This window comes from Coregonus lavaretus (assembly GCF_964263955.1).
Source record: "Coregonus lavaretus genome assembly, chromosome: 39".
Classification (NCBI taxonomy): Eukaryota; Metazoa; Chordata; class Actinopteri; order Salmoniformes; family Salmonidae; genus Coregonus; species Coregonus lavaretus.
The window spans coordinates 5,785,070-5,811,647 of record NC_140026.1 but is presented as its reverse complement, the minus strand read 5'-3'; positions in this window follow the sequence as shown (position 1 = coordinate 5,811,647).

The following is a 26,578-nucleotide window of genomic DNA, read 5'->3' as shown; positions in this document are numbered from 1 at the left end:
GTCCTCCACTCGTTACCTGTATTAATGGCACCTGTTTGAACTTGTTATCAGTATAAAAGACACCTGTCCACAACCTCAAACAGTCACACTCCAAACTCCACTATGGCCAAGACCAAAGAGCTGTCAAAGGACACCAGAAACAAAATTGTAGACCTGCACCAGGCTGGGAAGACTGAATCTGCAATAGGTAAGCAGCTTGGTTTGAAGAAATCAACTGTGGGAGCCATTATTAGGAAATGGAAGACATACAAGACCACTGATAATCTCCCTCGATCTGGGGCTCCACGCAAGATCTCACCCCGTGGGGTCGAAAAGATCACAAGAACGGTGAGCAAAAATCCCAGAACCACACGGGGGGACATAGTGAATGACCTGCAGAGAGCTGGTTCAAACAAAAAACTACAAGTGTGCTTGCTTTAGTTCCTCAACGGCACAGCTAGGAGAGCTCAAACAAGAACCTAATAGTTGAAGGCTCTTTCCTTGAGTCATAAAAGTTTATTGAAATGACTTAGGGACTGTGCACACTTGTGAGAGGTGTGTGGACACTTGGAGACACAAGTTATACCTCTCACTCTAACCCTTACATTTATTTGCTCTTATGTTGCGGCTACTTCAGATTATGCATTAATATTCTTAACATGTTACTGAATGTATCCAGAGTATGTCCAGATTTCATTATCAACAAATGCATCGAAAAGTACAGTAAATGTGAAATGCACAAAGTCAAAAGTGTACATTTTGCATTCAGGCTTGTGTCTGTTGATCTGTTGTATCCTCACTTTTGTTCTGATAATTTCCCCATAATCCCCAAAGTGTTCCCTTTCAGTTGCTACCATGGTTATGCATACAGGACGTCCTGTGGTGGACAATTTGTTAGATCTTTTGATGAGTCATTGATAATAATCTGAACATTACATTTTTATTAAAATAAGATATAACAGGGGAACATAGCTACATTCAATATATTTCACAAGTTGATTTAATACTTTAAACCCTTTCTCATGGTTGCTGTCTTGAGAGATTTGTAAAGAATCATGTAGCTAGACAGAGTCTACAACTGTGCGCATTGGTCAGATAGGTTATTGCACAACACCCAACGCTATATTCCTTTCCATTATTCAGGATATTTAGACTGACAACAAATGACAGAGTAGCCTAGTGGTCATTTTCACAAAATGATCTGGGCCCAGTTTTTGAAATGTTATCTATTCAGATTTCGGCTATCGGATAGGATTAAACCATTCAAATGAAGCTCAACCGGGCTGTTGAGCTAATTTTTACAGTGAATTTTAAATGAAATTAAACATGTGAATTATGTTTGGCATATTTTATCATCTTAACCAATGTAATTTGGTAAAATTATCATGTGGTTTTCATTATTGTACTTCTGTATTTCCTTAAACACAAATTCTAAAATGGTTGAAAACCAGGAAGTGAAATTTTTGTCTGCCGATATCTATACTGCAGCACTGGAGTACCGTCCTATTTTTGTTCTTTGCAGCAGGGTTGTAGCCACTTATTAACTTTTGGTTAATCTAGGGCAGTGGTTCTCTAACTCTTTGGGGCTGGAAACACCTTTTGTGATTTATCAGGGATCCCTTTTGTGATTTATCAGGGACCTCCTCATAATCAGAACACAACTTGAGTGAGATACAAATAGCATATAAAGTTTTACTATGACTTCGTCAGTGCATGGCCGGAGGAACCATGTTTCGGGGCCCAGGCAATGTACACTGAGCATACCAACATCAGGAACACCTTCCTAATATGGAGTTGCACCCCCCCCCCCCCACCCTTTTGCCCTCAGAACAGCCTCAGTTTGTTAGGGCATGGACTCTACAAGGTGTCGAAAGAGATCCACAGGGATGCTGGCCAACGTTGACTCCAATGCTTCCCACAGTTGTCAAGTTGGCTGGATGTCCTTCGGGTGGTGGAACATTCTTGATACACACGGGAAACTGTTGAGTGTGAAAAACCCAGCAGCATTGCCATTCTTGACACAAACTGGTGCACCTGGCACCTACTACCATACCTCGTTCAAAGGCACGTAAATCTTTTGTCTTGCCCATTCACCCTCTTGTAGTTGGCCACCAGGTTTGCACACATCTCAGGAGGGATTTTGTCACACTCCTCTTTGTAGATCTTCTGCAAGTCATTAAGGTTTGGAGGCTGACGTTTGGCAACTCGAACCTTCAGCTCCCTCCACAGATTTTCTATGGGATTAAGTTCTGGAGACTGGCTAGGCCACTCCAGGACCTTAATGTGCTTCTTCTTGAGCCACTCCTTTGTTGCCTTGGCCGTGTGTTTTGGGTCATTGTCATGCTGGAATACCCATCCACGACCCATTTTCAATGCCCTTGCTGAGGGAAGGAGGTTCTCACCCAAAATTTGACGGTACATGGCCCGTCCATCGTCCCTTTGATGCGGTGAAGTTGTCCTGTCCCCTTAGCAGAAAAACACCCCCAAAGCATAATGTTTCCAACTCCATGTTTGACGGTGGGGATGGTGTTCTTGGGGTCATAGGCAGCATTCCTCCTCCTCCAAACACGGCGAGTTGAGTTGATGCCAAAGAGCTCCATTTTGGTCTCATCTGACCACAACACTTTCAAACAGTTCTCCTCTGAATCATTCAGATGTTAATTGACAAACTTCAGACGGGCCTGTATATGTGCTTTCTTGAGCAGGGGGACCTTGCGGGCGCTGCAGGATTTCAGTCCTTCACGGCGTAGTATGTTACCAATAGTTTTCTTGGTGACTATGGTCCCAGCTGCCTTGAGATCATTGACAAGATCCTCCCGTGTAGTTCTGTGCTGATTCCTCACCATTCTCATGATCATTGCAACTCCACGCGGTGAGATCTTGCATGGAGCCCCAGGTCGAGGGAGATTGACAGTTCTTTTCTGTTCTTTTCTGTTTCTTCCATTTGCAAAATAATCACACCAACTGTTGTCACCTTCTCACCAAGCTGCTTGGCAATGGTCTTGTAGCCCATTCCAGCCTTGTGTAGGTCTACAATATTGTCCCTGACATCCTTGGAGAGCTCTTTGGTCTTGGCCATGGTGGAGAGTTTGGAATCTGATTGATTGATTGCTTCTGTGGACAGGCGTCTTTTATACAGGTAACAAGCTGAGATTAGGAGCACTCCCTTTAAGAGTGTACTCCTAATCTCAGCTCGTTACCTGTATAAAAGACACCTGGGAGCCAGAAATCTTTCTGATTGAGAGGGGGTCAAATACTTATTTCCCTCATTAAAATGCAAATCAATTTATAACATTTTTGAAATGCGTTTTTCTGGATTTTGTTGTTGTTACTCTGTCTCTCACTGTTCAAATAAACCTACCATTAAAATTATAGACTGATCATTTCTTTGTCAGTGGGCAAACATACAAAATCAGCAGGGGATCAAATACTTTTTTCCCTCACTGTACACAATCCATGTCTCAATTGTCTCAAGGCTTAAAAGTCCTTCTTTAACCTGTTTCCTCCCCTTCATCTACATAGATTTTAAGTGGATTTGACAAGTGGCATCAATAAGGGATCATAGCTTTCACCTGGATTCACCAGGTCAGTCTATGGCATGAAAAGAGCAGGTGTTCGTAATGTTTTGTAAACTCAGTGCCTTCAGAAACTATTCACAAACCATTACTTTTTCCACATGTTTTGCTGTTACAGCCTGAACTTAAACTGTATTAAATAGAGATATTTTTTTTGTCTCTGGCCTACACACAATACCCCATAATGTCAAAGTGGAATTATGTTTTTAGACATTTTTACAAATTACGAATTACAAATGAGAAGTTGAAATGTCTTGAGTCAATAAGTATTCAACCCCTTTATTATGTCAACCCTAAATAAGTTCAGGAGTAAAACTTTGCTTAACAAGTCACATAATAAGTTGCATGGACTCACTCTGTGTGCAATAATGGTGTTTAACATGATTTTTGAATGACTACCTCATCTCTGTACCCCACACATACAATAATCTGTAAGGTACCTCAGAGCAGTGCATTTCAAACACAGATTCCACCACAAAGTCCAGGGATGTTTTCCAATGCCCTGCAAAGAAAGGCACCTATTGGTAGATGTTTTTTTGTATTTAAAATGTGACGTTATTCATTACACTTTGGATGGTGTGTCAGTACACACAGTTACTACAAAGATACAGGCATCCTTCTTAATTCACTTGCCGGAGAGAAAGGAAACCACTTAGGGATTTCACCATGAGGCCAATGGTGACTATAAAACAGTTACAGAGTAATGGCTGTGATAGGAGAAAACTAAGGATGAACCAACAACATTGTAGTTACTCCACAATACTAACCTAATTGACAGAGTGAAAAGAAGGAAGCCTGTACAGAATAAAAATATTCCAAAAATATGCATCCTGTTTACAACAAGGCACTAAAGTAATACTTTTTTTTATGTGGCAAAGGAATTCACTTATTGCACTGAATACAAATTGTAATGTTTGGGGCATTTCCAATATAACACATTACTGAGTACCACTCTGCATCTCTTCAAGCATAGTGGTGGCTGCATCATGATATGGGTATGCTTGTGATCGTTAAGGACTCAGGCGTGTTTCAGGTTAAAAATGAAACGGAATGGAGCTAAGCACAGGTAAACTACTAGAGAAAAACCTGGTTCAGTTAGATTTCCACCAGACACTGGGAGATGTATTAATCTTTCAGCAGGACAATAACCTAAAACACAAGGCCAAATCTACATTGGAGTTGCTTAACAAGAAGACAGTGAATGTTCCTGAGTGACTGAGTTACAGTTATGACTTAAATCTACTTGAAAATATATGGCAAGACCTGAAAATGGTTGTTTAGCAATGATCAACAACTAATTTGACAGAACTTGCCGAACTTTGAAAATAATTATTGGCAAATGTTGCGCAATCCAGGTGTGTAAAAATCGCTTCGAGACATACCCAGAAAGAATCACAGCTGTAATTGCTGCCAAATGTGCTTCTACAAAGTATTGACTCAGGGTTGTGAATACTTATGTAAATTATATATTTCAAAAATTTATGAAAACAGTTTTTGACTTTGTCATTATGGGGCATCAATTTTATACATTTTAAATTCAGGCTGTAACACAACAAAATGTGGAATAAGTCAAGGGGTATGAATACTTTCTGAAGGCACTGTATGCATGGTGTATGTGTCGAGTGTTCAATGTATAGTTTTATTTGGAATACAGTAGTACTGTGTCTAAGACTGTTTTACCCCGTTGGATAATTAGTTTTGTCTTGTCTTATCCTATCAAGGGTTGCAAAATTCTGGTAACTTTCCCAAATGTCTTGCTCAGGAAGAACCTAAAGAAGCACCAGATGGCCCACACAGGGAAGAAACCCTTTGGTTGCACCCTCTGTGGGAAAAATACAGGGTACTGAAGAACTTAGAGAGACACATAGCCAATCAAGGATGATCAATGGAAACAGGATGCACCTGAGCTCAATTTCAAGTCTCACAGCAATGGGTCTGAATACTTATGTAAATAAGGTATTTCTGTGTGTTATATTTCATACATTTGCAAACATTTCTAAAAACGTGTTTTCTCTTTGTCATCATGAGGTATTGTGTGTAGATTGATGAGGGAAAAAATGAAATTAATCAATTTTAGAAAAAGGCTGTAACGTAACAAAATGTGGAAAAAGTCAAGGGGTATGAATACTTTCCGAATGCACTGTATGTTGCTCCGTCTGTGGGAACAGGGTGCTGAAGAACTTGACACATGACAACCACACACCCAGACATAAAGACATTGAGGAGGTGAAAGACCACACCCAGACATAAAGACATTGAGGAGGTGAAAGACCACACCCAGACATAAAGACATTGAGGAGGTGAAAGACCACACCCAGACATAAAGACATTGAGGAGGTGAAAGACCACACCCAGACAGTGAAAGACTGAATAGTAGAAGATAGAATATTTGAATGGGATACAGAACACGTAGGCCGCCTGTAATCTAGAAATCTATTAACTATGTCTAAAATCCTTCAATACGTTGTAGATCCATCCTTCAATGCATATTAGATCCATATAGATGTTTGGTATTGTTCTCAGTATAACCACTTGCCGACAGACTTTGAAAACGAAGTGTATTTGCGAGAGGTGAGAGCTGGATGCTGTTGACACAGTGAATGATGAGCCAGCATGTTTAGAAAAGGCCTTTCCTGCCTGGCTGTCGCCTATTCTGAGCCTTATGCCGCGTTCAAAACTTTTGGGAGATCCGAACTCTTCGACTTCAGTGTGTTCAAGACAAATGGGAACTTGGAAAAAAACGAGCTCCGACAGGGAAAATTAGTTTTGAACGGTCTTCCAACTCGGAATTCCAGGAACCTGGGCCTCTTTCTAGACCTGGGCCTCTTTCTAGCTTCGACCTTAAGATCACTGACGTCATAATTTGACCTTGTTTTTTTTCAGATTTCCCAGTTGTCTTAAACGCACCATTAGAAATGAGTGTTTTGCATGCCTCTTCCTAAGATGGCTGATGTATAACTGTGAACACTGTGGCCCTTACTAAGATGGATAACAAACCTCGGTGTACTCATACACTGATAATGTTATAGAACACTATGGGAGAATCTCAATTGGATACTCCTCGCATCCTCTCTCTGTGCCTCCTAAAAATCCATTGGATGAGAAAGCCAGAGTTCCTTCTCCTCTTACTTTCTCCTCCAATAGGTTTTGAGAAGGAGGATAGAGGACTCGAGGCGTATAACATTTACATTCCCTCTAAGCAGTTTCTCCTGACCAGGAAAAGATTCACGGCCCTAGTTGTCCAGAGGGTTATATGAAGATGAAGACTCAAGGAGTTAGCCTGATAACTTGCCTAAATATTCAGATAAAAGTTTTTTTTTCAAGGAGTTAGCCTGATAACTTGCCTAAATATTCAGATTTTATTTTTTATTTTTTAGAAAGATCAGTTTGAAATGGGCATGGTCTACTTTACTCAACAACCAAAAACACATATCTAAGTTAAGCTTTCTTTATGAATGATAAAATAGTTATTTCTGGATGTTTATCAAAGTTAGCTGGCTTTGATCCAACTTTGTAGTATACCCCTCTGGTCAAACCAATTGGTCAGGAAGCACTCCTGGCCCTAGGCATATCATATGAAGGTACTGTACTGTAGTTAAAAGATAGCATACTAAATGTCTCCTTTTGAGATGGTTTTCTGTAAGGGTAAATACACTATAACAACAATCTGTCGATGCCGATGTTTTCTATTGAAATGATTGAAGGCAAATGCATGTGTTTGTGTCCTTTTTGGTGGAAGGAAATTCCAGGAATAATATTTAAATGTTCAGTCAGTCAGTGTCCAAACATCCTCCTGTGTCTTTACTTTTATTTGATCAGAAATAATAATTATTCCATTATCATTTGGTATTATTCTGTTTGCACCACATCCAGTGGCTTGGCATTTTTTCTATTTTGTTGCCTTACAACACACAACATGCCTACCACTTTGAAGATGCAAAATATTTTTAAATTGTGAAACAAACAAGAAATAAGACAAAAAAACAGAACTTGAGCGTACATAACTATTGCCACCTTTTGCAGCAATTACAGCTGCAAGTCTCTTGGGGTATTTCTCTATAAGCTTGGCACATCTAGCCGCTGGGATTTTTGCCCATTCTTCAAGGCAAAACTGCTCTAGCTCCTTAAAGTTGGATGGGTTCCGCTGGTGTACAGCAATCTTTAAGTCATACCATAGAGTCTCAATTGGATTGAGGTCTGGGCTGTGACTAGGCCATTCCAAGACATTTAAATGTTTCTCCTTAAACCACTCGAGTGTTGCTTTAGCAGTATGCTTAGGGTCATTGTCCCTCTGGAAGGTGAACCTCCGTCCCAGTCTCAAATCTCTGGAAGACTGAAACAGGTTTCCCTCAAGAATTTCCCTGTATTTAGCACCATCCTTCCTTCAATTCTGACCAGTTTCCCAGTACCTGCCGATGAAAAACATCCCCACAGCATGATGCTGCCACCACCATGCTTCACTGTGGGGATTTTGTTCTCGGCGTGATGACAGGTGTTGGGTTTGCGCCTGACATAGCGTTTTCCTTGATGGCCAAAAAGCTCAATTTTAGTCTCATCAGACCAGAGTAGCTTCTTCCATATGTTTGGGGAGTCTCCCACCTGCCTTTTGGCGAACACCAAATGTGTTTGCTTATTTTTTTCTTTAAGCAATGGCTTTTTTCTGGCCACTCTCCACTCTCCAGCTCTGTGGTGTGTACGGCTTAAAATGGTCCTATGGACAGATACTGCAATCTCCGCTGTGGAGCTTTGCAGCTCCTTCAGGGTTATCTTTGGTCTCTTTGTTGCCTCTCTGATTAATGCCCTCCTTGCCTGGTCCGTGAGTTTTGGTGGGCGGCCCTCTCTTGGCAGGTTTGTTGTGGTGCCATATTCTTTCCATTTTTAAATAATGGATTTAATGGTGCTCCGCGGGATGTTCAAAGTTCCTGATATTTTTGTATAACCCAACCCTGATCTGTACTTCTCCACAACTTTGACCCTGACCTGTTTGGAGAGCTCGTTGGTCTTCATGGTGCCGCTTGCTTGGTGGGGCCTTTCAGAACAGGTGTGTATATATACTGAGATCATGTGACACTTAGATTGCACACAGGTGGACTTTATTTATCTAATTATGTGACTTCCGAAGGTAATTGGTTGCACCAGATCTTATTTAGGTGATTCATAGCAAAGGGGGTGAATACATTTGCACGCACCACTTTTGCGTTATTTATTTTTTTGAATTCTTTGAAGCAAGTTATGTTTTTCATGTCACTTCACCAATTTTGACTATTTTTGTATGTCCATTACATGAAATCCAAATAAAAATCCATTTAAATTACATGTTGTAATACAACAAAATAGGAAAAATGCCAAGGGGGATGACTACTTTTGCAAGGCAATGTAGGTCTCTCTTTATGTAGTGTTTTGGTGTTTTGTTAGATGCAGGCTTCTATTTGAGCCAGGCATCAATTTACTTAATGCACACACCTTTTACTAATTTGCATAGTTAGTTGTTTAATTCCAGCATTCACTTCCAGCATTTTAATCAATTTCCTGCACTAATGTGTTATCATTTACACATTGTGTCACGTTTCTTTTGTCTTAGTAGGCCTCTATAATAAATAAAAAAATCTGCCAATTTCTGGGGGTCTGTATTCCCAAAGTTGTTGACTGTTTTTATGCTTGCCAGTTTATAGCTAACAGTTCTCAGCTGTTAGCAGCCAATGGTTAGCAGTTTTTTTTTACTGGCAATAAAAACGGAAGATTGCCATAATTTCTTTGAGTCATTACTGAATTATTTAATGTAACAAATCAAACATTAAACCTCAGAAACAATTCATGGTAACCTCGTAAACAATTCATTTAGACCTTGGGTTTATTTTTAAACAGGTGTTTATTTGAGACTGTGTTTAATTGAAGTTTTACGGTAGATAGATTATGTCATCAAAACAGTCCAATGTTAAAACTATTTTGTCTCCTTGGATTCTCTCACCAGGCTAGCCCCCTTCAGTTCCACAGACACCTGGAAAAGAAATGACAGAAACTCTTTCAGGTACTAATTGAGATATCACTCGCTAACACACGCTACAATAACAACTTGGAAACAAGGTAATAGGACCCAGAGTTAGTGATTATTCCATTTCAATTGAGTCAATTCAGGATGTAAACTGATTTTCCACTTCCACATTTTCATCATTGAAATACATCGAGGAAAATTGGAAAAAAAAATTGATTATTTCCTGAAATGGAATTGACCCCAACTCTGATAAAAGTACAATGTCTTCAATGCCTGTCTGTTGCAATAAGGAAAACAGTCTGTAATGTGCTCCTTGTTGTTACCTGTCTGAGTGGTTCCACCCTCCTCTTCTTCCTCACGGTGGAAAATCTGTCCATCTGGTTGAGTCCTCCAGCGCAGTTGAACGTCAGACACACCCTGCTTCATGAGCTCTACATGCAGCTAAATTAAAGCACAAGAGGTTCGATTATTCTCTCTCGCTCGCTCTCTTTCCTTGGGAAACATATGTTAACATTGCCAAAGTAAGTGAAATAGACAAACAAAAGGGAAACAAAAAATAAACAGTAAACATTACACTCATAAAAGTATTAAAATATAGACATTTCAAATGTTATACTATTGGCAATGTACAGTGTTGTAACACTGTGCAAATAGTTTAAATATGAAAGGGAAAATAAATAGACAAATATAGGTTGTATTTACAATGGTGTTTGTTCTTCACTGGATGCCCTTTTCTTGTGGCAACAGGTCACAAATCTTGCTGCTGTGGTGGCATACTGTGGTATTTCAACTAATAGATATGGGAGTTTATCAAGGTTGGATTTGTTTTCAAATTCTTTGTGGGCCTGTGTAATCAAATCAAATCAAATCAAATCAAATTTTATTGGCCACATGCGCCGAATACAACAGGTGCAGACATTACAGTGAAATGCTTACTTACAGCCCTTAACCAACAGTGCATTTATTTTTAATAAAAGAGTAAAATAAAACAACAACAAAAAAGTGTTGAGAAAAAAAAGAGCAGAAGTAAAATAAAATAACAGTAGGGAGGCTATATATACAGGGGGGTACCGGTGCAGAGTCAATGTGCGGGGGCACTGGCTAGTTGAGGTAGTTGAAGTAATATGTACATGTGGGTAGAGTTAAAGTGACTATGCATAACTAATTAAAAGAGTAGCAGCACCGTAAAAAGATGGGGTGGGGGGGGGGGCAGTGCAAATAGTCCGGGTAGCCATGATTAGCTATTCAGGAGTGTTATGGCTTGGGGGTAGAAGCTGTTGAGAAGTCTTTTGGACCTAGACTTGGAACTCCGGTACCGCTTGCCGTGCGGTAGCAGAGAGAACAGTCTATGACTAAGGTGGCTGGAGTCTTTGACAATTTTGAGGGCCTTCCTGGTATAGGTCCTGGGTGGCAGGAAGCTTGGCCCCAGTGATGTACTGGGCCGTACGCACTACCCTCTGTAGTGCCTTGCGGTCGGAGGCCAAGCTGTTGCCATACCAGGCGGTGATGCAACCAGTCAGGATGCTCTCGATGGTGCAGCTGTAGAATTTTTTGAGGATCTGAGGACCCATGCCAAATCTTTTCAGTCTCCTGAGGGGGAATAGGCTTTGTTGTGCCCTCTTCACGACTGTCTTGGTGTGTTTGGACCATGATAGTTTGTTGGTGATGTGGACACCAAGGAACTTGAAGCTCTCAACCTGTTCCACTACAGCCCCGTCGATGAGAATGGGGGCGTGCTCAATCCTCTTTTTTTTCCTGTAGTCCACAATCATCTCCTTTGTCTTGGTCACGTTGAGGGAGAGGTTGTTATCCTGGAACCACACGGCCAGGTCTCTGACCTCCTCCCTATAGGCTGTCTCATCGTTGTCGGTGATCAGGCCTACCACTGTTGAGTCGTCAGCAAACTTAATGATGGTGTTGGAGTCATGCCTGGCCATGCAGTCATGGGTGAACAGGAAGTACAGGAGGGGACTGAGCACGCACCCCTGAGGGGCCCCCGTGTTGAGGATCAGAGTGGCAGATGTGTTGTTACCTACCCTTACCACCGGGGGGCGGCTCGTCAGGAAGTCCAGGATCCAGTTGCAGAGGGAGGTGTTTAGTCCCAGGATCCTTAGCTTAGTGATGAGCTTTGAAGGCACTATGGTGTTGAATGCTGAGCTGTAGTCAATGAATAGCATTTTCACGTAGGTGTTCCTCTTGTCCAGGTGAGAAAGGGCAGTGTGGAGTGCAATAGAGATTGCATCATCTGTGGATCTGTTGGGGCGGTATGCAAATTGGAGTGGGTCTAGGGTTTCTGGGATAATGGTGTTGATGTGAGCCATGACCAGTCTTTCAAAGCACTTCATGGCTACAGACGTCAGTGCTACGGGTCGGTAGTCATTTAGGCAGGTTATTTTAGAGTCCTTGGGCACGGGGACTATGGTGGTCTGCTTGAAACATGTTGGTATTACAGACTCAGTCAGGGACATGTTGAAAATGTCAGTGAAGACACTTGCCAGTTGGTCAGCACATGCTCGGAGTACACGTCCTGGTAATCCGTCTAGCCCTGCGGCCTTGTGAATATTGACCTGCTTAAAAGTCTTACTCACGTCGGCTACGGAGAGCGTGATCACATAGTCATCCGGAACAGCTGGTGTTCTCATGCATGCTTCAGTGTTGTTTGCCTTGAAGCGGGCATAGAAGTGGTTTAGCTCGTCTGGAAGTCTTGTGTCACTGGGCAGCTCGTGGCTGTGCTTCCCTTTGTAGTCTGTAATAGTTTTCAAGCCCTGCCACATCCAACGAGCGTCAGAGCCGGTGTAGTACGATTCAATCTTAGTCCTGTATTGACTCTTTGCCTGTTTGATGGTTCGTCGGAGGGCATAGTGGGATTTCTTATAAGCGTCCAGGTTAGAGTCCCGCTCCTTGAAAGCGGCAGCTCTACCCTTTAGCTCAGTGCGGATGTTTCCTGTAATCCATGGCTTCTGGTAGGGGTATGTACAGTGGGGAAAAAAAGTATTTAGTCAGCCACCAATTGTGCAAGTTCTCCCACTTAAAAAGATGAGAGAGGCCTGTAATTTTCATCATAGGTACACGTCAACTATGACAGACAAATTGAGGGAAGAAAATCCAGAAAATCACATTGTAGGATTTTTTATGAATTTATTTGCAAATTATGGTGGAAAATAAGTATTTGGTCACCTACAAACAAGCAAGATTTCTGGCTCTCACAGACCTGTAACTTCTTCTTTAAGAGGCTCCTCTGTCCTCCACTCGTTACCTGTATTAATGACACCTGTTTGAACTTGTTATCAGTATAAAAGACACCTGTCCACAACCTCAAACAGTCACACTCCAAACTCCACTATGGCCAAGACCAAAGAGCTGTCAAAGGACACCAGAAACAATATTGTAGACCTGCACCAGGCTGGGAAGACTGAATCTGCAATAGGTAAGCAGCTTGGTTTGAAGAAATCAACTGTGGGAGCAATTATTAGGAAATGGAAGACATACAAGACCACTGATAATCTCCCTCGATCTGGGGCTCCACGCAAGATCTCACCCCGTGGGGTCAAAATGATCACAAGAACGGTGAGCAAAAATCCCAGAACCACACAGGGGGACCTAGTGAATGACCTGCAGAGAGCTGGGACCAAAGTAACAAAGCCTACCCTCAGTAACACACTACGTCGCCAGGGACTCAAATCCTGCAGTGCCAGACGTGTCCCCCTGCTTAAGCCAGTACATGTCCAGGCCCGTCTGAAGTTTGCTAGAGTGCATTTGGATGATCCAGAAGAGGATTGGGAGAATGTCATATGGTCAGATGAAACCAAAATAGAACTTTTTGGTAAAAACTCACCTCGTCGTGTTTGGAGGACAAAGAATGCTGAGTTGCATCCAAAGAACACCATACCTACTGTGAAGCATGGGGGTGGAAACATCATGCTTTGGGGCTGTTTTTCTGCAAAGGGACCAGGACGACTGATCCGTGTAAAGGAAAGAATGAATGGGGCCATGTGTCGTGAGATTTTTAGTGAAAACCTCCTTCCATCAGCAAGGGCATTGAAGATGAAACGTGGCTGGGTCTTTCAGCATGACAATGATACCAAACACACCGCCCGGGCAACGAAGGAGTGGCTGACTAAATACTTTTTTCCCCCACTGTACATACAGTCACTGTGGGGACAACATCATCGATGCACTTATTGATGAAGCCAGTGACTGATGTGGTGTACTCCTCAATGCTATCTGAAGAATCCCGGAACATGTTCCAGTCTGTGCTAGCAAAACAGTCCTGTACCTTAGCTTAATCTCAGGGAAATATGTGTCTCTGATATGGTCATACAGTTGACAGTCGGTTAGGAAGTGCAGTTTGGTTTCCAACTCATTTTGTGGGCAGTGGGTACATAGCCTGTCTTCTTTTGAGAGCCAGGTCTGCCGATGGCGGCCTCTCTCAATAGTAAAGCAATGCTCACAGAGTCTGTACATAGACAAGGATTTTCTTAATTTTGGTTCAATCCCAGTGGTCACAGTGGTAGGGCTGTCCCAGACAAAAACAAACCTTGGTCGACCAAGAGTCGTCTGTTCTTTTGAAAATAAGTTACTTTTATTTTTCCATATATTGACACATCCTATGTGTTTTAATCAAATCAACTTTATTCACTGAGCTTGTCTGATGCTTTAAGCACAAGTTTTAATTAAATAATTAAGACACACAATTGACTAGAGGGAGTCCGACCAGCAATTTATTTGATTGTGCGGGGCCATGCTCAGACTTTCTGCGCTGTGTTAAAATGAACAAAAGACAGCGAGTGACTGTGACTAGCAGCTGATGTCTCACTCTCCTCCCTGCTGCAGCGACCACCGCAGAACATCAAAGTGTTGACCAAATACCTATTCGCATGGGACTAGTATTACTAGAGAACGTTGGTTATATCATTATAACTCCAGAATGTCCGTTATTCCAGAGGACGATTCGGATGGTATTCGTTTTTTTCCAAACTGGTTTCTCGACTTGTTGAGAAACGCTGCCTGTCAGTCCATCTCGTCCTGACTCCCGACATGTTCATTACTATGGGACAGCTGGAGATCGAATTTGAATATTGAAACAATGTTACAAATGTCGGAAAGACAGACAAAGGTTTATACAAATCTCTGCTGTTGAAAACTAAATGTCAGATAATGTGTAGATGCTTTTTATAGTGGAGATCAAGTTTAGAAATTGCTTGGCTGGGTCCTACCTAATTTCTACCAGCATGTTAAATGTGCAACCAGAGGAAAAAAAACACTACAACACCTTTACTCCACACACAGAGATGCGTACAAAGCTCTCCCTCGCTCTCCATTTGGCAAATCTGACCATAATTCTATCCTCCTGATTCCTGTTTATGAGCAAAAACTAAAGCAGAAAGCACCAGTGACTCGGTTAATAAGGAAGTGGTCAGATGACGCAGATGCTAAGCTACAGGACTGTTTTGCTAGCACAGACTGGAATGTGTTCCTGGATTCCGATTGCATTGAGGAGTACACTACATCAGTCACTGCCTTCATCAATAAGTGCATTGATGACGTTGTCCCCACAGTGACTGTACGTACATACCCCAACCTGAAGCCATGGATGATAGGCAACATCCGCACTGAGCTAAAGGGTAGAGCTGCAGCTTTCAAGGAGCGGGACTCTAACCCGAACACTTATAAGAAATCCCAATATGCCCTCTGATGAACCATCAAACAGGCAAAGAGTCAATACAGGACTAAGATTTAATCGTACTACACCGGCTCCGACACTCGTCGGATATGGCAGGGCTTGCAAACTATTACAGACTACAAAGTGAAGCACAGCCGCGAGCTGCCCAGTGACACAAGCTTACCAGACGAGCTAAATCACTTCTATGTTCGCTTCGAGGCAAGCAACATGCATGCATGAGAGCATCAGCTGTTCCGGATGAGTATGTGATCCCACTCTCCATAGCCGATGTTAGTAAGACTTTTAAGCAGGTCAAGGGCCAGACAGATGGAGTAGGACATGTACTCTGAGGATGTGCTTACCAACTGGTAAGTGTCTTCACTGACATTTTCAACATGTCCCTGACGGAGTCTGTAATACCAACATAATTCAAGCAGACCACCATAATTCCTGTGCCCAAGAACACTAAGATAACCTGCCTAAATGACTACCGACCTGTAGCACTCACGTCTGTAGCCATGAAGTGCTTTGAAAGGCTGGTCATGGCTCACATAAACACCATTATCCCAGAAAAACTAGACCCACTAAATTTGCATACCGCCCCAACAGATCCACAGATGATGCAATCTCTATTGCACTACACACTGCCCTTTCTCACCTGGACAATAGGAACACCTACGTGACAAAGTTATTCATTGACTACAGCTCAGCGTTCAACACCATAGTGCCCTCAAAGCTCATCACTAAGCTAAAGACCCTGGGACTAAACACCTTCCTATGCAACTGGATCCTGGACTTCCTGACGGGCCGCCCCCCAGTGGTAAGGGTAGGTAACAACACATCTGCCACGCTGATCTTCAACACGGGGGCCCCTCAGTGGTGCGTGCTCAGTCCCCTCCTGTACTCCCTGTTCACCCATGACTGCGTGGCCAGGCACGACTCCAACACCATCATTAAGTTTGCCGATGACACAACAGTGGTAGGCCTGATCACCGACAACGATGAGACAGCCTATAGCGAGGAGGTCAGAGAGCTGGCCGTGTGGTGCCAGGATAACAACCTCTCCCTCAACGTGATCAAGACAGAGGTGATGATTGTGGACTACATGAAAAAAAAAGACAGGACTGAGCACGCCCCCATTCTCATCAACGGGGCTGTAGTGGAACAGGTTGAGAGCTTCAAATTCCTTGGTGTCCACATCACCAACAAATGATCATGGTCCAAACACACCAAGACAGTCGTAAAGAGGGCCCGACAAAACCTATTCCCCCTCAGGAGACTGAAAAGATCTGGCATGGGTTCTCAGATCCTCAAAAAGTTATACAGCTGCACCATCCTGACTGGTTGCATCACTGCCTGGTATGGCAACTGCTCGGCCTCCAACCGCAAGGCACTACAGAGGGTAGTGCGTACGGCCCAGTACATCACTGGGGCCAAGCTTCCTGCCATCCACGACCTCTATACCAGGCGGTGTCAGAGGAAGGCCCTCACAATTGTCAAAGACTCCAGCCACCCTAGTCATAGACTGTTCTCTCTGCTACCACACGGCATGCAGTACCATAGCGCCAAGTCTAGGTCCAAAAGGCTTCTTAACAGCTACTACCCCCAAGCCATAAGACTCCTGAACAGCTAATCATGGCTACCCGGACTATTTGCAAGTGGCAAATAAGATTTGATGAGGATTGCGCAGTCAGATGGAACAGAGTAAATAGGCATTTTAACATCATAGATTTAGCCAGTGATAACTTGTGAAATAGACAGCGGCTGGAATGCGGTTTTAACCAATCAGCATTAGACACGTCTGTTGTATAAACCATATTATAAACTAGGTGGTTTGAGTTCTGAATGCTGATTGGCTGACAGCCTTGGTATATCAGACCGTATACCAGGGGTATGACAAAACATTTATTTTACCGCTATAATTATATTGGTAACCAGTTTATAATAGCAATAAGGCACCAGGTTGCGTCTTGCCTAAGAACATCCCTTAGCTGTGGTATATTGGCCATATAATAACCCCCTCATTGCTTAACCAAACCATATTTCTATAGTGTCGCCATAATATTTGAATTGAGGAAGTGTGATCATAATCATTAGGATATGTTAGTGATCTGCAATATGTCCTAAATGCCCACCAGCCTTCAGGTGTGAGCTAAACAGTGCAATTGCAGTTGCGATGCCTTTTCAGGCTATGGATGAGAAAGTTAACTTGTCATTTCCAAACGTTTAGGTCAAACGTTTGCGGCTGCTTTGCAATCTGTTAACAGCAAGGGTTGCATTAAATAGGCTCAATATTTTTTAATGATGCATTTCGCAATATTCCATTCATATGCAGAAATCATATAAACCAAAGCATTCACTGTGAAAGTTGCTAGGCTACATGTAGGCCATTCATATATAGCTGATGCGCAGCACTTAGTTCAATTTATCGAATCAGTTATTGCAACACCTGACATTTCTCTCAAAACACAGGGATGCCGATTCGCATGTGACTAATATTGTCACAGAACATTGGAGTTCAAAAAAAAAAAACACAGTAGGTTTTTCTGGCTGGAATTGTTACTCTCCTGCCATGTAAAAATGACATGGCAGATTCGGACAGGGCTAAAATGACAGATGTGGTGTTTTGTGCTCATTCACTTAATTACATTACCCGACCTCCCCAGTAATGCTAATCATGTCCGAATAGGGCACAACAGAGCCAGGGCCGGCCTTTGCAGTTCTGCCACCATATGCGAGACTAGAATTGTCCCAGTAAGCAAAATGATGTTGAAAATACGTATTTCCAAGACTTTGAAGTTAGGTTCAATTTAGATTCTGAATGAAAGGTGAAAATACTTATTTTATGATGTTGAAAATACGTATTTTACAGACGTTGACATTATAAATTTTTTCTGATGTTGAAATCAGGCTAATTTCTGGATCTGAATAAAAGTTGAAAATAAGTTATTTATAGATGTCTATGTTTGGACCAAATCAAGGCTATTGCAGACCGGACAAAATGGACCAAAAATCTATGTCAGTGGATATGGAAATCAAGGCCGGTCCTGAACTGCACCAAAAAAAGACATCGGTCAGTGCTTACTGAGGTGTAGCCTACAGTGTTGCCTGAAATGGAATGTTATGAATGCCCATCTATGTGGTAAGCCTACCATTTGTAAAACACAAAAAAAACGACTCCCAGACAGAACCCCAAAAATACGTCCAAAAGATGGCGGCTTGTGCTTACTAGGGTGAAGCCTACCATGTCCGCCTGCAATGGAATTGTATGAATGCCCATCCATGTGGTAGACTCACCTTTTGTAAAACAGGCCATTGCATAGGCTTTATTAGTCCTAATTCATGTGACCAAGCTCTGAAAGTCAGCTACCCAACTTTATCAGGAGTTGGCGGCAGGTAGCTTAGTGGTTAAGAGCGTTGTACCAGTAACCGAAAGGTCGCTGGTTCTAATCCCTGAGCCAACTAGGTGAAAAATCTGTCGATGTGCCCTTGAGCAAGGCACTTAACCCTAATAGCTCCTGAAAGTCGCTCTGGATAAGAGCGTCTGCTAAATGACTAAAATGTAAATGTTATCGTGTGGCTAATGCAGAAGTATTTTCTTTTTCGCTATGATCAGCTTGTCAAAAAATTGGGGTGAAATGGGGTGAAACTCCTGGACAACAATTGTGATTGTCCATTTTACTTTGACCTGTCCTGTTTTTAGGATATGTTGCTTTGTTAATTTAACATGACAGCACATGTTTTATTTGATTGAGTGCCATTTAGGTTATGCTATTTGATCAGAGAACCCTGCATGATGTAAAAAGTGTCCGTGTCATTACATTGTCATACATTTTATCTCCATCCTGTAGGCTACAGAAAAGGCCACATTCTCTTTCTACCATATCCTTTATCTGCAACTTGATTTATGTTAGAATATTTTTTTGACTGAATGTTGGTGGAACACTACAGAGATGCGTCTCTCCAACAGCACCCTGGAAAGGCACGCTGGGAATGGTCAAGCAAAATATTTTGCGCCCCTGCCTTTGACAAAGTGGGCACTGCTTATCAAAGAGTGGCATCAGCGCTCACCTAAAAAGCCCATATGCCACTGGTTGAGAGAAATCGTCATTGTTTTTGGACAGGATTATGTGAGGTTTTATGTGATGTTGTTGCAGGTGCGTCTTGGTCAGTTTAGCTCAGAAAATGCTGCCCTCGTCAATCTACCGCCATAGGCGGCCTCCTAATCCTGCCTAATGAGCGGGCAGGCCGTGCCTATAGCATAGCATATAATATCACATCAATACATTTGTTATAACAAACTCTGAACACCGTAACATATGTGACAGCAAAATGGATGCAGAGGACGTGACAAATAAACTCGAAACGGGGGAATTTTAACAGGTTGCTCAGGAGGTAAAAGGAAAGTCAGATGTGTGGAATAAATGTGACTAGTTGTGGAAAATACTGGAGATCAAGAAAAAGGTAAGGAGCTGCCAGCATATTATTATTTGGGCCAAAGAGGCGCTGTATCGATTACAATATCATTTTGCTGACCGTTTGGAACAATGTAAACAACACTAAAAAACCGTACCAGAGAGTCTGTTGTAAAGTATATTTTTGCTAAGCCTTTATCAGAGCAAAGACTAAAAAACATTAGCATTCAGTCGTGAATGGAATTCCCGAAATTGAACGGTTTATTTATTGTTCAAGTCTCGCTTTATTTTATTTTAAAACTAAAATGCTTGATTGCATTTCAATCATGAATGACTCGTATGCTGTGTGATGACATGAACGAATGAATGATTGATTGGCACACTATAGAAGTATTGAAGTACAATGCATTCGGATAGTTTTTTTCCCCTCATCAATCTACAAACAATACCCCATAACGACAAAGCAAAAACAGGTTTTTAGACATTTTTACAAAATAGAAAAGAAAAACTGAAATATCACATTTACATAAGTATTCAGACCCTTTACTCAGTACTTTGTTGAAGCTCCTTTGGCAGCAATTACAGCCTCGCGTCTTCTTGGGTATGACTCTACAAGCTTGGCACAGGCGTATTTGGGGAGTTTCTCCCATTCTTCTCTGCAGATCCTCTCAAGCCCTGCCAGGTTGGATTGGGAGCGTCACTGCACAGCTATTTTCAGGTATCTCCAGAGATGTTTGATTGGGTTCAAGTCCAGGCTCCTGCTTTGTCTTGGCTGTGTGCTTAGGCTCGTTGTCCTGTTGGAAGGTGAACCTTCGCCCCAGTCTGAGGTCCTGAGCAGGTTTTCATCAAGGATCTCCCTGTACTTTGCTCCGTTCATCTTTCCCTCAATCCTGACTAGTCTCCCAGTCCATGCCACTGAAAAACATCCCCACAGCATGATGCTGCCACCACCATGCTTCACAGTAGGGATTGTGCCAGGTTTAGACCGCCACCCCTTGCCAGTTGGTCAGCGCATGCTCCGAGTACACGTCCTAGTAATCCATCTGACTCTGCGGCCTTGTGAATGTTGACCTGTTTAAAGGTCTTACTCACATCGGCTACGGAGAGCATGATCACACAGTCGTCCGGAACAGCTGATGCTCTCATGCATGTTTCAGTGTTACTTGCCTCGAAGTGAGCATATAAGTAATTTAGCTCGTCTGGTAGGCTCAATCACTGGGTAGCTCGCGGCTGTGCTTCCCTTTGTCGGTGTAGTATGATTCCTTCTTAGTCCTGTATTGACGCTTTACCTGTTTGATGGTTCGTCGGAGGGCATAGCGGGATTTCTTATAAGCATTAGAGTCCTGCTCCTTGAAAGTGTCAGCTCTACCCTTTAGCTCATTGGGGATGTTGCCTGTAATCCATGGCTTCTGGTTGGGGTATGTACGTACAGTCACTGTGGGGACGACGTCATCGATGCACTTGTTGATGAAGGCAGTGACGTATGTGGTGTACTCCTCAATGCCATCGGAAGAATCCCGGAACATATTCCAGTCTGTGCTAGCAAAACAGTCCTGTAGCTTAGCATCTGCTTCATCTGATCACTTTTCTATTGACCGAATCACTGGTGCTTCCTGCTTTAGTTTTGGCTTTTTTACTTTTAGTTTTAGCAGGAATCAGGAAAATAGAATCAGATTTGCCAAATGGAGGGCAAGGGAGAGCTTTGTATGCGTGTATGTGTGTGGAGTAAAGGTGGTCTAGAGTTTTTTTCCCTCTGGTTGCACATTTAACATGCTGGTAGAAATGAGGTAAAATTGATTTAAGTTTCCCTGCATTAAAGTCCCCGGCCACTAGGAGCGCCACCTCTGGATGTGTGTTTTCCTGTTTGCTTATGGCCGTATACAGTTCATTGAGTGCGGTCTTAGTGCCTGCATTAGTTTGTGGTGGTAAATAGACAGCTACAAAGAATATAGATGAAAACTCTCTTGGTAGATAGTGTGGTCTACAGCTTATCATGAGATACTCTACCTCAGGCGAGCAAAACCTAGAGACTTCCTTAGATATCGTGCACCAGCTGTTGTTTACAAATATACATAGACTGCCACCCCTTGTCTTACCAGAGGCTGCTGTTCTATCCTGCCGATACAGTGTATAACCCGCCAGCTGTATGTTATTAATGTCTTCGTTCAGCCACGACTCAGTGAAACATAAGATATTACAGTTTTTAATATCCCGTTGGTAGGATATACAGGCTTGTAGTTCGTCCACTTTATTATCAAGCGATTGTAAGTTGGCCAATAGTATCGATGGCAAAGGCAAATTAGCCACTTGTCGCCGGCTCCTGACCAGGCACCATGATCTCCTTCCGTGATATCTTATTTTCTTTCTGCTGCGAATGACGGGGATGAGGGCCCTGTCGGGTGTCTGGAGCAAATCCCTCTCATCCCACTCATTCAAGAAAAATATTTGTCCAGTTCAAGGTGAGTTATCGCTGTTCTGATGTCCAGAAGCTCTTTTCGGTCACAAGAGATGGTAGCAGCAACATTATCTACAAAATAAGTTACAAACAATGCGAAAAAACACACAAAATAGCACGGTTGGTTAAGAGTCCATAAAACGGCAGCCATTGTACAGGTTTCTTTGCAGCAATTCGACCATGAAGGCCTGATTCAAACAGTCCCCTCTGAACAGTTGATGTTAAGATGTGTATGTTATTTGAACACTGTGAAGCATTTATTTGGGCTGCAATTTCTGAGGCTGGTAAATCTAATGAACTTATCCTCTGCAGCAGAGTTATCTCTGGGTCTTCCATTCTTGTCACGGTCCTCATGAGAGCCAGTTTCATCATAGTGCTTGATGTTTTTTGCGACTGCACTTGAAGAAACTTTCAAAGTTCTTGACATTTTCCGTATTGACTGACCTTCATGTCTTAAAGTAATGATGGACTGTCGTTTCTCTTTGCTTATTTGAGCTGTTCTTGCCATACATTTAAGTCATTTAGCAGACGCTCTTATCCAGAGCGACTTACATGATCAATTAGGGTTAAGTGCCTTGCTCAAGGGCACATCGGCAGATTTCTTACCTAGTCGGCTCGGGAATTAGAACCAGTGACCTTTCGGTTACCGGTACAATGCTCTTAACCACTAAGCTACCTGCCGCCCCAATAATATGGACTTGGTCTTTTACCAAATAGGGCAATCTTCTGTATACCCCCTACCTTGTAACAACACAACTGATTGTCTCAAACTCATTATGAAGGAAATAAAGTCCACAAATTAACTTTTAAGATTGCACACCTGTTAATTGAAATGCATTCCAGGTGACTACCTTTTGAAGCTGGTTGAGAGAATGCCAAGAGTGTGCAAAGCTGTCATGGGATCAGCCCTACACAGTGGTCAGATGTTCTGCTACTGTGTACTCTCTGTTTAGGGCCAAATAAAAAAAAACTGTTTGCTCAGTTATTTTGTTGATTCTTTCCAATGTGTCAAGTCATTATCTTTTTGTTTTCTCATGATTTGGTTGGGTCTAATTGTGTGTTGCTGTCCTGAGGCTCTGTGGGGTCTGTTTGTGAGCAGAGTTCCCGTACCAACTGGCAGAGGGGACTCTTATCCAGGATCATCTCTCTGTAGGTGAGGTTATTTTTATGGAAGGTTTGAGAATTACTTATTTTCGGTGGTTGTAGAATTTAATTGCTCTTCTCTGGATTTTGATCATTAGCGGGAATCGTCCTAATTCTGCTCTGCATCCATTACTTGGTGTTTTACGTAGTACACGGAGGATGGTTTTTCAGAATTCTCTCTCTCTTATCACACGGACAGCACTCGCACATACATTTTCATATTCAAAGACACATTCTATTTCTCTCTCCCTCCACCTTTCTCTCTCCTTCCCCCTCTCCCTCTCTCTCACCTGCTGTAGGAGCTGGTCACCGACTGCCTGGTCTGTCAGATCAGCATCTGATTGGATCTTCATCCTCACCACCGTTCTCTTTGACTTGGGGGCTGAAATACATTTGGTTACATTTTTTATGGTGCAAAATAGTTAAATTCTGTGCAACATACCAGGAATACCACAAAACTCATTAGGACTTGACAGTATGACTTAATTTGACATATTTCTTTAACAATGCGCTGTACAAAAAGGTGATTGTTTTACTAAAGTTTAGTAAGCTGAGCAATGCATGAATAGTGTTATTTCTATAACGCACATTGTTGAAGAAAAAAGTGTCTTATTAAATGACAGATTATGAGTTTTACTGTATTTCTTTCACAGATTTGTACTAATTTGCATTGTGAAAATATCTCCCACTGTGTCACAGAAAAACTATTCAATATAAGAACATGAATTGTGGAAGAAAAAGTATAACCTCCACTAAAACGAAGTCCGATAGGAAAATAATTATCTTCATTAAAGTTATTATTGCATTTGACATGTTTAGAAGATGGGTAATATTAGTGGTGGGAGGGGGAGTGGAGGGGAGGGGGGGAGATAGTAGTGGTGGGAGGGTTGGAGGAAATAGGGGTGGCTGGGTCTGAAATAAGAGGTTAAGAGTTCAGTTATTATTACAATCTCTATATAAGAAATAAATACAACATTAAAAGTGTGACTGCAGAAGCAAGTCACACTAATAAGAATATGACAGAAATCAAGAGTGATGTTGCTGTCAGCAAGCACATTAATTTTACTTCCAGAACATTGATGTTCTACTATATAAACGTAATGCAAACTTTACTTGATGATGAATGTGAACAGTGAAGACAGTTACAGATGATTACCTGCAGGAATGCTATATACTTCCACTCACACAGAGTGAGAATCCTGTTCTGTCCAGGGATGACCACAACAACATAGCGACCCTCCATATCATTACACTGGAAGGTGTGGGTCTCTCCTGCTGGGATGTGGGATATGACAACACATCTGAGAGAGAGAGAGAGTGTGTGTGTGAGAGAGAGCGAGAGAGAGAGAGAGAGAGAGATAGAGAGAGAGAGAGAGAGAGAGAGAGAGAGAGAGAGAGAGAGAGAGAGAGAGAGAGAGAGAGAGAGAGAGAGAGAGAGAGAGTGTGTGAGAGAGAGAGAGAGAGAGAGAGAGCGAGAGAGAGAGAGAGAGAGATAGAGATAGAGAGAGAGAGAGAGAGAGAGAGAGAGAGAGAGAGAGAGAGAGATGAGAGAGAGAGAGGAGAGAGAGAGAGAGAGAGAGAGTGTGAGAGAGAGAGAGAGAGAGAGAGAGAGAGAGAGAGAGAGAGAGAGAGAGAGAGAGAGAGAGAGAGAGAGAGAGAGAGAGAGAGAGAGCACATGAGAGGGAATGAGGACACTCTACAATGTAACACAGAGAATACAATCAGTCTGTTAAATATATAGCCACAGAGTAGCTACAGAAGCATGGATGAAGACCAATTTATCCAAATACCTTCAAGACAGGACATAAAAATGTACTGATGTCTATGTATCACCTGGGGTTGTTGATGCCGTTCTATCCAGTGAGTTACCGATATGGATCTCAGCACCATCAAGCCTCTCAGGACAGCAGTCTCCTCTGTTGGTGATGGTGACAGCTGTCACTCTGGTCACATCCAGCAGGTCCACTCTCCACCAGGGGTTGGTGTCCTGTACAGTGTGGGTGCAGGATCCTTTCCCATAGATTGATTCTCTGTTCCCATCAATGCATTGTGAGCATTGCCATACCCTGATGACTGGGTGGCCACTCCTTTCAATGCCAAGTTGTCTGTTTGAGTGACAGAGACAGATATAATACAGAGGTTTATTCATTAGTGCACACTGTAGCAATTAATTTTGCAACAGAAAACATTTTGCAGGTTAGTTCAGGTTAGTCCCTCCCCATTTCGTCCATTTTGTTCCATTTGGTTCCTAGTGAATACACCTCAGATATACACATTCCCACTTAGTTACCTTTAGTTGGGACATTAACTGAATTAGTTATTATTCGGCCTAGCTTCTGTCGAAGTGGCCAATACTGATACTTCATTCATTGATTAGTTGATTTGGGTTGTTTGTTTTTGTCAGTCTGTCTGTCTGCTTTATTAAAAATGCATTTACCTGTCTGTACGCTGACCTTCAGAAAGAGTAGGAAAATCCCTGTAAAACAACAATAATGTTATGAATGAATAATATCATTAATTAGTCATAATGAATGATATTGTGAATTTACTTTGATAACATCATATGACAAATTGTGTAACGTGCTATAGGGTAATGCTGATCATTAGAGATAGCTGACTTTTAGATGGAAGGGTTGGGGTCAATTCAATTTCAATTTTCAGTCAATTCGGGAGTACACTGAAATTCAAATTAGCTTTTAAATTCTGAGTGGTTCATTTGAAAGGTACAGGCCTTGTATTTTTGGAAATTGAACTCAAATCTTACTGCTCGCAATGTCATAAGAATTTCTCAGAGATTAACAGGTTAATTGGAATTTGGTTTACGTTCTGAATTGACTGGAATTGAAATGGAATGGACCACTTACCCTTGTAGGTAGTTCTCACCAGCGACAGGGATAGCTCTCAGACTCCACTCCATGGATCTGGGATGCAGCAACATGTTCATCCGTCAATATTAATGACATTTTTAAAAATCCCCTTTTAATGATCAGTTAATATGATCTATTTCTGGATATCCAACACCTGCAATGTGTTATAGGATGTGGATCTACTATTCTTTTCCTTTTCAAATTAGACATTACCACACATACCACAGCAACAATAAACTTTTATTCATGTGATAATAACCAATTTCCTTACTTATATATTATCATCAGTGCTTAATTTGAGCCGGATCCTGCCGGAACAGGATCCGTCACCTCTCCATTATGGATTGTTTTGTTCCTGAACCTATTTGGCCAGATCGGTACCTCTCGAGGCATGACAAATAATTGTCACTTTTTGCAATGTAAAAATTATAGTAAAAGCGATCAAAGTTCATTTGAGTTGACTCTTCGTTAATTATCCTGCCCCCACAAA